At 43.0% G+C, this 17,720-nt stretch overlaps 1 long non-coding RNA gene across 3 annotated transcripts; it reads left to right on the top strand.

Moving 5' to 3' along the window:
- The first annotated feature begins 10,040 nt into the window (after positions 1-10,040).
- LOC117545634 lies at positions 10,041-17,072 on the top strand. Of its 3 annotated transcripts, XR_004568866.1 has the most exons (7): positions 10,041-10,156; positions 15,166-15,250; positions 15,417-15,548; positions 15,635-15,757; positions 15,845-15,971; positions 16,104-16,178; positions 16,474-17,072. It is a non-coding gene; the product is annotated as an uncharacterized LOC117545634 (long non-coding RNA). The 3 variants fall into 3 exon arrangements; XR_004568865.1 differs by having other exon boundaries at positions 15,635-15,971; XR_004568867.1 differs by lacking the exon at positions 15,417-15,548 and having other exon boundaries at positions 15,635-15,971.
- The last annotated feature ends 648 nt before the right edge of the window (positions 17,073-17,720 follow it).

The following is a 17,720-nucleotide window of genomic DNA, read 5'->3' as shown; positions in this document are numbered from 1 at the left end:
ATCAAAGAACTGACACAGACGGACCCCCGACTGTTGTGTCGCCTCGTGTCTCTGCGTCTTGGCCATGTGTCGCACTGGAACACACCGCAAAGACTTCAGCCGACGGCCAAGAAGCACGTACGAACTGCGCATGCGTGAGTGGCAATAACTCTCCTTACCAGCAGGCGGCGGTAGTGTGTATTCGTCATTCAAAAGAGGCAACAACCGGAAGACAGACTGCGTGATAACCGAGAGAAGAAGAACAGACTGCGTGAAACAGAGGTTGCGTTAACCGAATATATTCCGTCTATGATGGATTTTTTTTAACAATGACGGAAAAATCTGAAAGCAGTCTGTCATTTTGATGGATTAGAACAAACTCGGAACAGCGCCAAAGTTTCCCCGCAGCGAGGCTCCGGTGTTATGCATGCCTGCCAAAAAGGAAATGATACCGTTTTCAAACCCAACTTTGCCGTACAAATCATTGAAATGTCGGGCATGCATAACACGGCGCTAACAGTTCACAAGCGTGCGCCCCGCCCCCCGTTGACAGTTCATGACTGTGCTCCCCCCCCCCCACACCCCCGTTGACAGTTCACGACCGTGCTCTCCCCCCAGAGTGTAAAGGCCGACGGACATTTTACGATCCTGTCCGTCAAAATAACGGGCAGTGAAAAAGTCTAGCGCAACCTCTGGCGTGATATAAACAAACAACAAATAGTATGTGCGTTCCATTTTCACTCTACAGCGAGAAGCTCATGGGGCTTTCCCGAACCTGTGTCGAGAGCTGGAGTTAAATGAAATCTCAGATTTGCCTTCTTAATAGTTTGTTTGGGTCCCTCACTTCCGTTTCGCTTCTCATGCACTGATTCGCTAAGCTAACAGCCAATCAGAGTGATTTCTTTGGCCGACGGCCTTTGGCCGACTGTCCACCGATTTCGGCATGGCTGAAAAGACACGACGGTGCAGGACACACCAATCTGAGTAGGGCGTGTCGACACTCATCGTCGGCCTGATGCCCATCGACGGCCAAAATCGGCTTGGTGTGTCCGGGCCTTTAAGGCCCTGTCACACTGTCCCGAAATTGACACCCGATAGACACACGAATATGGAATTGTGAATTTCGCACGAAGATGGCCCCGAACCACACACGAAGGCAACATTTACATTACATTTAAGACATACAACTGCAATGAAAGTACCAAAAACAATTATGTTACAGTACTATGATACTGTACTGATATCTTCAGACTTTGTTCTTTACTTTATCCGTCGTTATATGTAGAACATATTACGTTTTCTCCATAATGTTGTTTCCATAACAACAACTTCCTGTCAACTGTCCTTCAAAATAATATATTATATCCTTTTTAGTTTCACAGAACACAAATTGGGTTATTTACATAATATATTTACATGATTTTGTTGTGCAATAAAACAACCCGATGGACACACGATAAAGGAAATGTTCAAATTCGGCTGTGATCGTATCAACATCGGGCCATTCGTGAGGGCATCTTAAGCCTTCGTATGACCGCCGGTGGAGTTTCTCAGGCTCCGGCAGCAACTTCGTGAGCGGTGGCAAAATCTTTGGCATGCCAAAAAATTGCCGAAGGACCTTGCGAAGGTTCATTTTCGCGTTGAATTCGTGTGTAAATGTTGCCCTTCGTAAGGCCATCGTGAGGGTATCTTGTTATCATCGGTGCCATCGGGCATTCGCCCCGATCAGAGTGAGGGTGAATGCACCGATGATAACACGAAGATGACACGATTTGACAAGATGCCCTCACGAGTACCTTACGAAGTTGCCGCTCACGAAGTTGCTGCCGGAGCCTGAGAAACTCCACCGGCGGTCATACGATGGCTTAAGATGCCCTCACGAATGGCCCGCTGTTGCTACGATCACAGCCGAATTTGAACATTTCCTTTATCGTGTGTCCATCGGGTGTCAATTTCGGGACAGTGTGACAGGGCCTTTAGGCAAGCCCCCAGGAAGTGTGCCGGACTATGTGCCCAACATTGTTGTGTCCAAACATCGGTACTGCAACTACCGTATCAGTCCGTGACATCACCCGGCCCAAAACAACTTTTTCCCATTGACTAACATGGGGAAAGAGACGTCTGTAAATCGGTGGATTTTTTTTTAACTAAATAAACTACCCAGTATTAACTATTGTATAGCCCTTATTAGAAACATTAGGTCCTTAAAGTTGTAAATGCACTAAAAGCCAAATCTAGATTTATTTTCTCTCTCCATTCATTCTAGTGAGGCCGTGGCTCAATGTCGAGTAAACCTGCTGCAGAGCCACTATTTCAAGTATATTACATTACATTTAATTTAGCTGACGCTTTTATCCAAAGCGACTTACAGAGACATTCTCCCTGGAGTAACTAAGTGCTAAGTGCCTTCCTCAAGGCACTTAGTGGTGTTCCAGGTGGAATTTGAACTCACAACCTTCTGATCTCCAGCCCACCTCACTATCCATTAGACCAGTGGTTCCCAAACGGTGTGCCGCGGCACACTGGTGTGTCGTGAGGCAAGTCTGGGTGTGCCGTGGGATTTTGTGACAACCATACGTTATTATTGCAATATACAACTACACAAAAATAATTATTTAATTTTAAATTTACTATCAGTACTTTGTAGCTTTATATGTACGTAATCTGCGCGACTTGTGCGTCACATCTCCACGTGCAGTGCTGCATAAACATGGCTGAGTCAGCGATAACTTTCGAGGGGTGGAGGTATGCCCATTATTTTGAGTTCGTCCTTAGAATAGACAGGAATGTGACGGTGAGGTGCAAACTGTGTCCAGGCCAGAAGCTGTTATCCACTGCTGTAAACACCACTGCAAACCTCAACAAGCACCTGCAAAGAACACATGCTAAGGTGAAGCTAACGCACACGCTATTTGTTGTTTGTTTATATCACGTATATCTTCTTCTCTGTCTTCCGGTTGTTGCCTGTTTTGAATGACAAATACACACTACCGCCGCCTGCTGGTAAGGAAAGTTATTGCCACTCACGCATGTGCAGTTCGTACGTGCTCGAGTAAAGTAACGAGTAAAGTAACGAGTTACTTTATGTAGATAGTAACGAAGTAGTGTAATATATTACTTTACAAAAAAGTAATATGTAATATATTACATTTTTTTAGTAACGACCCCATCTCTGGAGTTGGCGTTCTCTACTCTGGTTTACATGAAGAACAACAGGAGGTCACGGCTCTCTGTTGAACAGGACTTGCGAGTGGCCCTCTCCTCAGTGCCACCAAGGATTAAAAAAATCTGCGCGCCCCAACAGGCACATGTATCTCACTAATTTGTAAATCGGCAAAATATTTACAATAGCACATGTTTCAATGCTGATTGCTGAAATGTTACATTTATAATTTGTAGTTCAGGACCATGGACAATGCAGCTTCCTTGCATTGACAGTTCTCTGTGCTGAATTTCTGCTGAGTTTCCTTTGCCTCATTTTTTATTTTGTGACCTGTCTGGTTTAAATGAGTGTGTTGCTGCTTTGATGAAGCCTAATTTGATAAAGTTTCAAATTAATTTCTGAAATATTTCATGAGTAATATAGTTGTCTTTGTCACATTTTATTTGGCATTAGTAAATAATTATGCACATTTACAGATATTTTACATGATATGAGTGATAACACGTGTTATAAGGGCTAGGTGTGCCTTGAGATTTTTACTTGTCCTTTGGTGTGCCTTGGGCACAAAAAGTTTGGGAACCACTACATTAGACCACCATTACCCCGTAAGTATACTACGTCATCGATTGGCGACAAATGACTGTTTGTGTGAGCTGCGTGAGCGCACATACGGGTTCTTCTGCTCTGGCAGCCAGGCATGACGGGTAATCTGTGATGTTTCGCTCTCTCAAAAGTTGGGCCATTTTGACTTCATGCACCAATGAGCAGCTCTCATAGGAAAGAACGAGACCTACGCTGTATCCAGTTATTATTGTAAATCCATGGCTAAAGGCCGTCGGCCAAAGAAATCACTCTGATTGGCTGTTCAGCTTAGTGAATCACTGCATGAGAAGCGAAACGGAAGTGAGGGACCCAACAAACTATTAAGAAGGCAAATCTGAGATTTCATTTAACTCTCGACACAGGTTCGGGAAAGCCCCATGAGCTTCTCGCTGTAGAGTGAAAATGGAACGCACACGCTATTTGTCTGTTCTTCTTCTCTCGGTATATCACGCCGGTTGTTGTCTCTTTTGAATAACAAATACACACTAGCGCCGCCTGCTGGTAAGGAGAGTTATTGCCACTCACACATGGGCAGTTCGTACGTGCAACTCGGCCGTTGGCTGAAGTCTTTGCTGTGTGTTCCAGGACGTAGTGTCCGTGACGTCACCCATAGGATTCTGCAGAGTTGCCGAGAAGCCTAAAGTAGGCGGTGTCGGCTACTAAAGGCTCGACAGTGACGTCAGAGTCTAAAAAAATTGTGTCTGATCCCACCCACATACTCCACCCAGAATTGCTAGTGGATCATCGGAGCTGTATTAGATCAACATTAACATGCATTGTAGTTGTAAGTGCACTGTCTTGTTGCCTGTAGCACCATCCTTGATGGAGCATATGTGTGGGCAGGACAGGAGTGAGCAGAGGGTCGAGTTGTCGATTCTTGTTCAGTTTTCTGTGACTATCTTCCTCACCCTCTCAGACTTTCAGTTGCGCGCGCTACTAAAGAGACGCGCTACCATGGAAACCAAACAATGGTGTAGCTGTATTAAAGTCCGAGTGGAAACAGTCCTGAGTAAATCTGATTTTGTCAGAAATCAGGAGAAATATGACCCCGGAAGGAAACCGGGAGAGGCCTATGAAATCGGGAGTCTCCCGCGAAAATCGGGAAGGTTGGCAAGTATGTATTACGGGCACGATAGAGCACTCACACAAGCGTGAACACCAGGGGCGCTACAGTGGAATGTTCTACTGCAACACTCCCCACACGCAAACACACAGTACACCCGCTGTTACAATGAAGGCTCGATAATCACTGTGCAAAACACAGCAGACTCGTGCGGACTCAGAGCCGTAACCTTAGCAGCAGATCCAGAGATCCAGCAGACTCGTCGTCATGCACGAGTCAACAGCAGACTCAGAGATTCGCAAATCCTGACTCACTGTGCAAAACACAGCAGACTCGTGCGGACTCAGAGTCGTAACCTTTTAGCAGCAGATCCAGAGATCCAGCAGACTCGTCGTCATGCACGAGTCAACAGCAGACTCAGAGATTCGCAAATCCTGACTCACTGTGCAAATCATAGCACACTCGTGCGGACTCAGAGCCGTAACCATATAGCAGCAGATCCAGAGATCCAGCAGACTGAGATTCGCAAAATGATCCTTTTTGTTTGTGATCAACATTTTTTATTAAAGCAAAAGACACTGTGTAGCAGAGGTTAATGTAACGTCAGTTTAATATGCTCGTGAAATGCAACAAGTTTTCGGTTTCACCGGTAGGATTTCTACACTCTTGGTGATGCTGACTCATATGACTCAAATGACTCGTATGATCCGGATCTCTTCAATGACTGACTCAGAAGACCCTGAGTCCGTAAAAGGATCCGGATTTGCCATCTCTAATATCAAGGTGTGCCGCGGAAATAATCTTTTGAATAATTTGTGACCAAACCGTTTGAGACCCACTGAGATAACTTAGACTAAAGTTAACTATCTAAACACTCAGAGAGTCCTTTAGCTCACCTGAGTCTCTCAGTCTGAGAGGAGAGGACTCTCCTCCAGCTTGTTGTAGAACAAACAGCTCCTTATGTCCGTTTTTAACCATGATGTAAACATGTTTATTTCTACTGGAAAGTTGGGCATTTTAACATGGGGGTCTATGGAAATTGCTCCCTTCTGCAGACTGCTCCTACTGGCCACTAGATTAACTGCAGTTTGAGGCACTTCCTAATTGGCCTCCCGGCTCTGCCCAAGAGTTTGCCGCTTGGTGCTTTGGAATAATGTGCTAATTGGACATATGCATTTTCAATGTGCTGTTACTGTGCTCATGTGTTTTTACTTTGATTATTTGCAGTAATTGTTTTCCTGTATTTGTTTTGCTATGCTTATGTGCTCTTTTACATGGGTTAGGGTTAGGGTTAGGAATGGACTCAAGTGCTCATGTTTATGAATGTGTATTGCCCTACATTGCCTTAAACATATAAATAATAATGAACCGTAACTACATTTTGCTTTAAGGATTATTTAAAAGAATGTTTTTCTAAGATATTTAACCCACAATATCCTATACAGAACATTTACTGGATGGTTTAAATAAGGGGAATGTAAGGCTCTTGTTTGGTAAGAGGGAAGACCTGAGTACTTTATATATTTACTTTTTTATATAACTATCTGAGTACTTATTTCACTTCTACGTGCACTGCACTGTATGTGTCAAATGTGTCTGAGCATATGAGCAATTAAGCAATTCACATTGAAAGTGCAATGTTTCATGTTGGTGTATATTAATAACCATAAATACCTCAAGATATTCAACTGTATGTTCACAAAGTTGTATTATGTTCACAACAATGTTTTGAAGATGATGCTAAAGTTACCAGAAGGTGGCAGTACATCTCAGTTTCCAAATATAAATCCAAAGCACCTGAACCCAAGGGATGCTGGGAACTTGATGTTCTGTTACCATCACACACAAAGACTTCTAGGACACAGTGTTCCTGGACAATGGGGTTTAAAATACATGTTGTCCTTCTTTTAATCAATGAATGATGTGAGTGTGTCAGAGCTTGCGTCCCTTTCAGAGGAAGCCTCATGCATAACACCTCGTAATAAAAAGGAAGAGCCATTTATTTTATTTATGTCACAGAACAAATGACTCAGAGGCTCTGAGCCCACCTACATTCATACTGCCACACTGGAATTTTAAAAACTAATCACATTTATTCAAAGACCATAACATTATTTTTTTGCTATTATATACTTCTACCCCATTACATATCAGAGGCAAATATTATAGCCTACTTTCTACTCTACTGCATTTATTTAAAACTCAGTTATCTACTTTGTATTTGTACAGTATGTTTATACCAAGTGATGCATAGGATACTGTAATATTAATTAACCTGGTGTTTTACAAAGTATCTAAATTGGCTCCATATGGAAAAACTTCAACATGCTACCTCTTAAACCCCACGGACGGAAGGGGCCGAAATCACAACATCTGCAAGCAAAAGTGTCTGAGGGCTTCTTAACATTTAATAAACTATGAATGTTTCATATCTATGTAACGGGAAGAAACTCAGCTAACTGATCTTTTTTTTTTTTTTTAAACCTCAAAGCTATCGCTGAGCCTCTGAATTAGCCACGGGCAAAAAGATATTAAAGCCGTTAGCACAGAACTCTAGCTATACCGATCGATATACTTATTGGATCTGCACAAACAAGCTTAGATAACATCCTGAGATTCCACAGATTATATAAATATAAGGATCATCACTGAGCGATCTGAACTCGTGACAGGGGAAGCAAATACAGACAACACACAAGTAGCTTTAGGTAGCAAAACACGGAGATATGCTCACCTTTATGCGCTCAGAACAGTCTCATAATACACACATGCACACAGAAGCATTCACACTTGTATTTCCGGATCCACACTTGTGTTTTTCAACACACACACAAATGTGTTCCGTTTCACATGCATGTAAATAAAATCCAAATACAGAAAAAAGTTTTACATATGTATTTTTGATCCTCACATATTTGTTTTCCGTTTAAATCCTCTGAACCTACAAACACAAACCGCTTTCTGTGCACGGATCGCTTTGCATTTGTGTGTGGGTTTTTTGAGAATCCCCTGACGGTCAGCCGATTCGTACTTGTAATTTTTTCTATCTATGGCCAATCAGATGTCTCCTTCATTCTAAGCCAATCACATGAGCGCGTCCCCACGAGGGTATGGTTTCTTGCGTTCATGACACTTCATATACGCATTTTGCGCTGTCCGGAGCAGGGTTTCCGCGGACAGAATTTATTTTACCGGACATGTTTCAATAATAATAAGAATAAGAATTGTGTAGCAGAGTTTCCGGTAATTTCCGGACTATGACCGGATATGGCTAATAACACGGGAGTATCCTCTCTTTTCCTCTCTCCTGACAGCCCGTCAGTTTCTCATGCAGCTCGCTAAAACTTCACTCGCGTTTATGTCCATATCGATCAGATCCAGTTCTCCTGTTCGGCCTTTATAGAGAGCACCGATCAAACTATTAAGAGTGAATATCGGCCGATAATGACCGGCGGGGCTCCCCCCGTTAACAGGTCACTGTCTAGCACTGGCTTCGTAGTGCACTGATCGATTAGGCTAAGCTAACCTGTAGCTGCTCCCTCCACACTCACAACAACTTCATACAGACATAAATAAAGCAGCTGTATTCGCCATACAGGAAACACACATTTAAAACGGTTTTGCCTGCCGTTTTTGTGTACACAAGCATTCATCAATGGTTCGGAAAGTGGCGCTGTACCTTAATAATATAAAGGCTTGTATTTGCGTGCATTTCCTGTTCGGAAAGTGGCGCTGTACTGAGAGTGGAGGTGTCCTGAGATTAGCGCCTGCAGGCAGGCTCCATGGACCTGCAGCTCCGGACAGCGCAAAATGCGTACATGAAGCGCTACGTCATGAACGCAAGAAATCTACCCTCGTGGGGGCGCGCTCATGTGATTGGCTTAGAATTGAGGAAACATCTGATTGGCTATAGATAGAACAAATTACAAGTACGAATCGGCTAACCATCAGGGGAGTCTCAAAAAACCCACACACGAATGCACAGCGATCCGTGCACAGAAAGCGGTTTGTGTTTGCAGGTTCAGAGGATTTAAACGGAAAACAAATGTGAGGATCAAAAATACATATGTAAAACTTTTTTCTGTATTTGGATTTTATTTACATGTATGAAACGGAACACATTTGTGTGTGCATTGAAAAACACAAGTGGATCATGAAATACAAGTGTGAATCCTTCTGTGTGTATGTGTGTATTATAAATGCAGCGGCTCGTCTGGTCTTCAACCCTCCTAAATTTTCCCACACCACTCCGCTCCTCCGCTCCCTTCACTGGCTTCCGGTAACTGCTAGAATCCACTTCAAGACACTGGTACTTGCATACCATGCTGCGAATGGATCTGGCCCTTCCTACATCCAGGACATGGTTAAACTGTACACCCCAGCGCGTGCACTACGCTCTGCATCAGCCAAACGACTCGCTGCACCCTCGCTGCAAGGGGGACCCAAGTTCCCATCAGCAAAAACACGTGGGTTTAATATCCTGGCTCCTAAATGGTGGAATGAGCTCCCCATTGACATCAGGACAGCAGAAAGCCTGCACATCTTCCGGCGCAGACTGAAAACTCATCTCTTTCGACTCCACCTCGAGCGATAGAACTACTAACAAAGAACTGCTAACAGAGCACTTTAATACTAATAAAGGACTGGCTTATCTAAAGCCAGTTGAGTAGCACTTGAAATGTTTGGCTCTATGAAACCTGATGTACTTATATGATTCTGTTTTCTTCAAGGTTGTGTCTTCCTGGTCGAATGTACTTATTGTAAATCGCTTTGGATAAAAGCATCAGCTAAATGCAATGTAATGTAAATGTAATGTGTATTATGAGACTGTTCTGACAACACACTCTCATTCAGGGGTGGACTGGCCATCTGGCATACCGGGCATCGTCCCGGTGGTCCGTTGACCCAATGTGGGCCGGTCCTGTCTGTTTTTTTTCTTTTCTTTTTTTACTCTAAATTCCCTCCAATTGGGCCGGCCAATTTGATACAGAGGGCTAGCAGTGTGTTGCCAGCATCGACACATATTATTGGTCTATTGTTTGTCATTGTCAATCAATCATGGGCTGACAGGCTCAGAGAGCCCTGACAGTGCTGTCAATCACAACACAAACCAGGGTGGGGCGGGACCTCATGGCATGGGCGGGAGTCGCGGGACGGGCTGGGGCTGAGCAGAAAATGGATAAGCGGAAGAAACGCTCGGGTAGCGCTGAAAACTGCGACTTAAAAAGCTGAAGTCTCTGGAGGTGGAGGCTGCTAAATATTCTAAATTGACGGACCTATTTGGTGCCGGGGTCACCACCCCAGCAGGTGCTGCTGCGCCGGGAGACGAGCGAGTGGAGGCATACATGGTAAGTAACTTTAGCCTGGGGCTGGCTAGGCTACATTTTTTAGACATGTACAAAAAAAAAGTAGAAAACGTTTTTACATTGAATGTGATGTGACCTAATTAACTGCATAGTCCTACTTGTGACAACATATTAGCCCAGAGTTGAAGACGCTGAAGTTGGCTTCCGATTCAGAGCATCCGATTCGGCAGTTAAGGGGAAAGTTAACAGTGCATGACATTAAGGATTTTGGGAGATGGCCCTGTGGGCCATCTAAGCTAATTTACAGATGGCCCTGAGCCCAATAGAGATTGCCCTGAAAAATGCGCGCGGACGAAATGACGCACGAAGGGTTTGGGGGGCCTCCCTCTATAGAACATTTAGATTTTTGCAGGTCTTAGATGCTGTCTGGTGCATTCTCTAGACTGAATTATAAGATGAACCACCAATTTCAATGTTATTCTTAATTTCACTTGTTTGTTTGTTCTTGTTTGTGTGTGCTCGCTTGCATGCCCTGCATAGCTATAAGAAATACTTAAGTTGTTGGTCAAGACACTTTCCATCTGATGAAGGCAAATGCCTTCCCAGATGTAAAAAAGTAGAAAACATTACATTCAGTTATAACTGCCAAAACAAACATTATTTACACTATTATGGCCCCTGTTAAAAATGTTTGTAATGTTATCTACTGTGAGTTGGTCGAACGAATGCCTCCTCATCCGGAAGCTGACCGAGCAGACCCGAGAAGCAGTCGAGAGGAGCCGAGCGCATCCGCGAAGCACACAAAATGGTGACGTCAGAGTTCCCGTTAGCCGGCAAATCTAAATCTCTCCGGTCAAAATAATTTCCCTTTAGCGCAATACCGCTTCAGTTGCGCCACTTATGTGACAGACAAGAAGAGTATGTGAGTCAATTCTAGTGTCAAACACTTAATGTGGAGAAAGAGATGTCCTGTATGGGTTGATTGTGCGTTGATCTGTTGGTAATGCCTCGGGGTTCCGGTGGGCATGTAAACAAATGCATGCGCTATACTTTGTGGCCTCACCCGGTTGCATAGCGACACTTATTGTTTAGGTGTCTTTTAATAAGCAGGTAGTCATATCATTAGCTAGAACTAGCTGGATCTGATCGATATGGAGATAAACGCGAGTGAAGTCTAATCTGACGGGAGAGAGATATCAGCTGCTGCTGACGAGTCGACACGCAGCTCTGCATAATCACCTGCAGCGGTGAGCGGACAAAACACACACTTCAGGTTAGAATATCACACGTAGCTATTTTAATTACCTCTCAAACTACCTAAACTAGTTATAGATATGTTTAGTTTTACTGTCGGGTCACTCATTACTGGATCCGCGAGCTGCATGATACTGGCATAATGGATTGCCCGATCGGGCAACCAGCAGGTGAGGCTTCATTACCCGAGCTAAATACTAGATGGCCCCGGGCCATCGGGCAGTCGTTAATGTCGAGCCCTGGTTAAGGGACATTTAATTTACAGCGCTGAGCGAACAATCCTCCGTGTTTGAACCTCTTAAATCGCTGCATAGCCGATTTATTTGGACTGGATTATCCCAGAGAGTCTAAAGATTCTTTATAACCCAGTTTCAGATTTGTGAAACCTTTATTCTATTTGTGAAAATACAAAAAGGGAGATTTTGCTGCTTTTTTAAATCTAGACCAGGTCCTGATCTAAAACCACTAGACCTAGACTCATCAAATCTGGACTGGATTATCCCAGAGGGTCTAAAGATTCTTTATAACACAGTTTGAGATTTGTGAAACCTTTATTCTATTTGTGAAAATACAAGAAGGCATAAAGGCTTGCCCAGCTGGGAGGTTCACTCTCTGATCCTGATCCTGGCCTGCTGCAGCAACCTCAGCCTTCCACCTGTGTTTGTATTTTCACAAATAGAATAAAGGTTTCACAAATCTGAAACTGTGTTATAAAGAATCTTTAGACTCTGTGGGATAATCCAGTCCAGAGTTGATGAGTCTAGGTCTAGTGGTTTCAGATCAGGACCTGGTCTAATGTGGTCAGGATGCGAAAAAAGCACTGAAATCTCCCTTTTTTGTATTTTCACAAATAGAATAAAGGTTTCACAAATCTGAAACTGGGTTATAAAGAATCTTTAGACTCTCTGGGATAATCCAGTCCAAATAAATCGGCTATGCAGCGATTTAAGAGGTTCAAACACGGAGGATTGTTCGCTCAGCGCTGTAAATTAAATGTCCCTTAACTTTCCCCTTAACTGCCGAATCGGATGCTCTGAATCGGACGCCAACTTCAGCGTCGTCCAGATTTGAAGGGCTGTGAATGTTGGTAGTTGTGGTTGCTTTTGTTTAAATATGCAGAATTGTGATATTATGGGTTATTATTGTTCAGATGATTTAGCTAGGCTAGCTAAGAGCTGCTAACGTCAGCGGTCTCTTGTTGCCATAGCAACAGTAAACGTTCACATGGACCAACGAGCTGTAAGTAGAGATGCAGAATCAAGCTGTATTGTAAATACAGATGAGATACTTTGAATTTTAGCACAAAATACAAGTAAACCTATAGGAAATAATTAGTTTAATTTGCAATATTTGCCATTGAATTTATTGTAATCTTTCAATTCATTTATTGTTTACTGAGGTGATAACTATTTCATAATTTGTGTGTAACTTTAATTTCTGTGTAAATGTGTTACTTTTACTGTAGTTTTCAAATGGCTGTGTATAGTGCTGTCTTGAGCATTTTCAGGTATTGTCACAAAGATCTGACTTGTTTGCATTGGAAAACACTAGTAAGTGTCATAATGAAAACATGGCAAAGCCACTAGTGTTGTTACGCTCGCGAACGTTTCGTTCAATATGAACTAATCTTTTATCTTGTACATTATTCTGTGGTTTTGAGTTATTTCCCCATCCAATGATAAATGCGTTCCCTATGTCCAGCCCAGACAGGTTCAGGGCAAGTCCAGCTGGTCAGTTCAGGGAGAGAGCCAGACCAATTCAGGCAGCCCAAACACTGCACCACCTGAGAGGGAAAAGGCTGTAGAGAGTGAGAAGTATGTCAGCCCAAAGGCAGGATCACCTGAGAGGGAAAAGGCTGTAGAGAGTGAGGAGTATGTCAGCCCAAAGACTGGATCACATGAGAGGGAAAAGGCTGTAGAGAGTGAGGAGTATGTCAGCCCAAAGACTGGATCACATGAGAGGGAAACAGCTGTAGAGAGTGAGGAGTGTGTCAGCCCAAAGACTGGATCACCTGAGAGGGAAACAGCTGTAGAGAGTGAGGAGTATGTCAGCCCAAAGACTGGATCACCTGAGAGGGAAACAGCTGTAGAGAGTGAGGAGTATGTCAGCCCAAAGACTGGATCACCTGAGAGGGAAAAGTCTGTAGAGAGTGAGGAGTGTGTCAGCCCAAAGACTGGATCACCTGAGAGGGAAACAGCTGTAGAGAGTGAGGAGTATGTCAGCCCAAAGACTGGATCACCTGAGAGGGAAACAGCTGTTGAGAGCTATGAGTGTGCCAGTCAAATAACAGATTTTTTTTCACAACCTGATCAGAAAAATCTCCAGTCATTTTTAAATGACCATCCTCAGCAAAAAAGTAGCAATCCAGTGGTGCAGAAAGTGTTCTGTAGCAGAGACGTCACCAGTAGAAGGTGGCTGACGTGCTGTCCAGAGCGTCACATGCTGTATTGTTTCATCTGCATGGCATTCGGTAAGAGAACTGATAGCAGTCTGTTCATCAGTGGAATGTCAGATTGGAGGCATATACAACAGCGCACAGAGGAGCATGAGAGAAGCAGTGCACACAGAAACTGTGCTGAAGCTTACCTCTTGAAATCCGCCAGTGCTGATATCAGCAGTGTGTTTGGTGGCAGTCAGATGTCGGCGCACAGAGAGCAGGTCAGAAAGAGACGGCAGGTTTTGGAGCGCATCATAGATGTCATCAAGGTTCTTGGGAAGAGGGGGCTTGCATACAGGAGGTCAAAAAATGAGGCAGCATATACTCTGGAAGACCACACAGTTGATCATGGTAATTTCTTGGAACTCATACTTCTACTGGGGAAGTATGATTTCTGTTTAAAAGAGCACCTGGACAGCTGCATTGAGAACAGCAAAAAGTTGCATTTGTCTGGTGGCACGAGAGGCAGAGGCTCCCTTGTAACTTTACTCTCCAAAACCACAGTGAACTCATTGATAGATGCATTGAATGTGCATAACCGGATCATGGACAATTGAAGCCATTCATAGGTGCTTTTTAACACACGGCAATCTATATGCTGACTTGGCATGTCTGGATCCCAGAAACTTCCCTCAGCTCTGCACCAGTGCTCTTCCCCAGTCTGCCCTTCAAGACTTAAGCAAGTGCTTGCAAGGATTTGACAGCAGGGCAACCAAGGAAAATCTGCAGGCCGAGTTGAAAAGCTTTGCACACCAGTGGAACAGGCTGAAGGCATCCCCATTGGCAGAGTACAAAGCAAGAACAGTAGAAGATGGATCAGGTGGTGAGGAGGAGGACAACACAGAAAAGGTTGAGATAACTCCCATAAGCTGTTGCTCCTGCAAAGAATGCCCTCTGTGCTGCTACCAGATACTTCGCCGTTTCAACATGCTAACAGATGCATACCCTGTCCTAGGCCTTGCTTATAAATACCTGCTTACATTATCCCTCACACAGGTGGCTTGTGAGCGCACATTTTCAATTTTGAAGTTTATTCAAAACAGACTCAGAAGCACCCTCTCATCTGAGAAATTGGAGGCATTTATGTTGATGGCCACAGAGAAAGACATCCTCATGGCCTTGGACTCTGACTCTGTGATAGACAGACTTGCAGAGAAGAGTGAACTGCTTAAAAAGCTGCTCCACTGATAAGGCGAGAAATATTTCATATTATTGTTATTATCACACATCACACATTATGGATGTAGTAATTCATTATTTGTCATTTGAATGATGCTTTTCAGAAGTGTTATTGTGCTCATGTGTTGATCCTTAATGGTGTGATCATGTACACTAAATGATCAATTATTCTCCACTACAGGTTGTTCTGATATATTTGAGGAGTCGTTCTCCCTCTGTTCTATATGTGGACTTGTTCTCTCATTTGGGACCACTGTTAGAATTTGGTAAGTTTATCATGTATTTTTTAATGTTGTATAAATTCATACTTCATAATTTTAACAAAGTTTTGAAAGAAACGCACATCCCAAAAGTTTTCAACTCTAGGTGCAGGACAGAGGAAAACATTTTATTTATTTTTCAGACTTAATAATGTATCCAATTCCCTCTCAGGTTGACCACTTGACATGTGAGAGCTTGAGGAGTTGTTCCCCCTCCGTCCATGTTCGAGGACTTGCTCTCTCTCTGCCTCCACTCTCTGCCTTCACTGCACCAAAGTTTGGCTGTTGAGTCTCCTCTAGTATGGTGAGTTTATCATTTGTTATGTTTTATGAAATCATACTTAATTTGTGATGATTAGAGACTTAATAATGTATCCAATTCCCTCTCAGGTTGACCACTTGACATGTGAGAGCTTGAGGAGTTGTTCCCCCTCCGTCCATTTTCAAGGATTTGCTCCCTTACTGCCTCCACTTCACCACTTTTTGGCTACTGAGAAGTCTATGATTAGTTGAGTATGTCATGTGTCTTATAATGTTATATGAATTCATACTTGATTTGTGATGATGAGAGACTTAATAATGTTTCCATGTCTCTTTTAGGTTGACCACCCTATACAGTATATGAGAGCCTAATAAGTTGTTTTCCCTCTGTCCCCTTTTGAGGACCTGCTTTGTCTCCTCCATCATTCACTGGGCCACTTTTGGGTTCCTGGGCTTATTTCATGTGGTGAGAGGAATGAAATATGTGTATGTTTAAAGGTTTATGTGAAGAAACATACTATATGTGTGATAAAATGACAATTGGTAATTCATAAATGTCTCTTTATATTCTCTGCTACCATTATCTCCTGTCAAACAGGTTTTCCTGACCTGCTAGAAGTTCTTCTATGATGCTTGAGTCATCCATCATATCTGAGAGCTTCGTCTTGACTTTGTGAGTTTATTATGCAACTTGTTTTGTCTCAGATTGAAACAAAAGGTTTGATTATGATTATTTCCTGGCTGAAGATTTTCATATTGATGGTTTTAATTTCAAACATCTGCATATCTTTTAAGTTCAATTAACAGTTATGCAGGTAGGCCTTAGGGCTCTTTTGAGACTTAAGTCATCCTTCATGACAGATACATTTGTTCACTAAGTGTCACTACGTCACAAAAAGGCTACATGGCTACATATACTTGTCAGTACACAGATACTGAGTACAAGTTCTGTTTGCTGTTTCTTGCAGGTCACGAATTTGGTGAGGAGTGGAGCTGGCTGGCTGCGGACGAGGAAGTAGAGCAATACATACTTGTGCACATACACGTATATGCAGGGGTGAAAGTGGTTTGAATTTCTTGCAGGTACTATAATGCTACCCCGACCTTCATTGGTTCATATTGTTCTCCTCCCGCCCCCAGCTTCATGCATCCCTGAACACAAACTTCACATTTTTAATGCCTTTATGAAGTAGAAATTAGAAACACTTGACAATATGTGACCCGCTCTATCGAAATTAGTCGGAAGTCACAACGGCTCATTTCAAAATAAATGTGGATTTACGTAAAAAACAATTTTTTTCGGGGTTCGGGTGTTTTGTTTGATTTTAAACAAACAAAGGCTTGGCTTTCAGAATATGAAACTTTTATTTCCAAAATCACACGATAAATACATTTTTGAAGCTTGTCAAGGGACGAATACAGGCACCTCTCCCTCACAATCTGCTCTTCCGCAGCGCCGCCCCCCTCCCTCCGGCTGAAATTATGAAAGAGTATAGTAATCATAGATAACACGGCAGGGTCCGTTACAGTTTGTTTTCATCTGATTTCAATTAAACAAAGTCTTGGCTTTCAGAATATTAAACTTGTTTCGGCAAATTCAGATGATAAATACAACTTTGAAGCTTTTAACGGCATAATTACAAGCGGAGAACGGAGCAACTTACTGTCACAGCAGGCATAACAACAGCCGGTGTTTCTCGTGAGTGTTTCCCCCGGGAAACAAACACAATACGCACAAACGCAAAAATACACAAACACGTACACACACACACACACACACACACACACTCGCACACTCGCGAGCTTCCCCCAGACCAGTAATCCAAACCAAATATCTTCCCTTCGTAGTATAAATTCCACGGGTGGAGCTGTCAATTCTTCCTGGTCCTCCGGACCGCCTGGAAATCTCTTACCGGTACTAAGGACCGGGTAGGACCGGCACACTTTCAATACTGCGTATATGAGAATGCATATCTATTCAGACCTGTAACCCATGTCTTAGACTTTTCACACAGCTATATATATATATATTTTTTTTTTCTTCCAATTCTCTATTTATGGTTTCATAATGACTGTGTCACCGTTGAGTGAGTGAGTTTCAGCTCTAATGCTGCTACTGTCTGTAATATGTTTCTATTTAGATTATTTGTCAGGATATGTTTTTGTTATTATTGTCCGAGTCTGGTTTTAACTAATACTGGGCTTACACCAAAAG

The sequence above is a fragment of the Gymnodraco acuticeps genome, unplaced genomic scaffold (assembly GCF_902827175.1).
Source record: "Gymnodraco acuticeps unplaced genomic scaffold, fGymAcu1.1, whole genome shotgun sequence".
Taxonomy (NCBI): domain Eukaryota; kingdom Metazoa; phylum Chordata; class Actinopteri; order Perciformes; family Bathydraconidae; genus Gymnodraco; species Gymnodraco acuticeps.
Note: the sequence above shows the minus strand (reverse complement) of the source record. Positions and strands in the feature narration are given on the sequence as shown.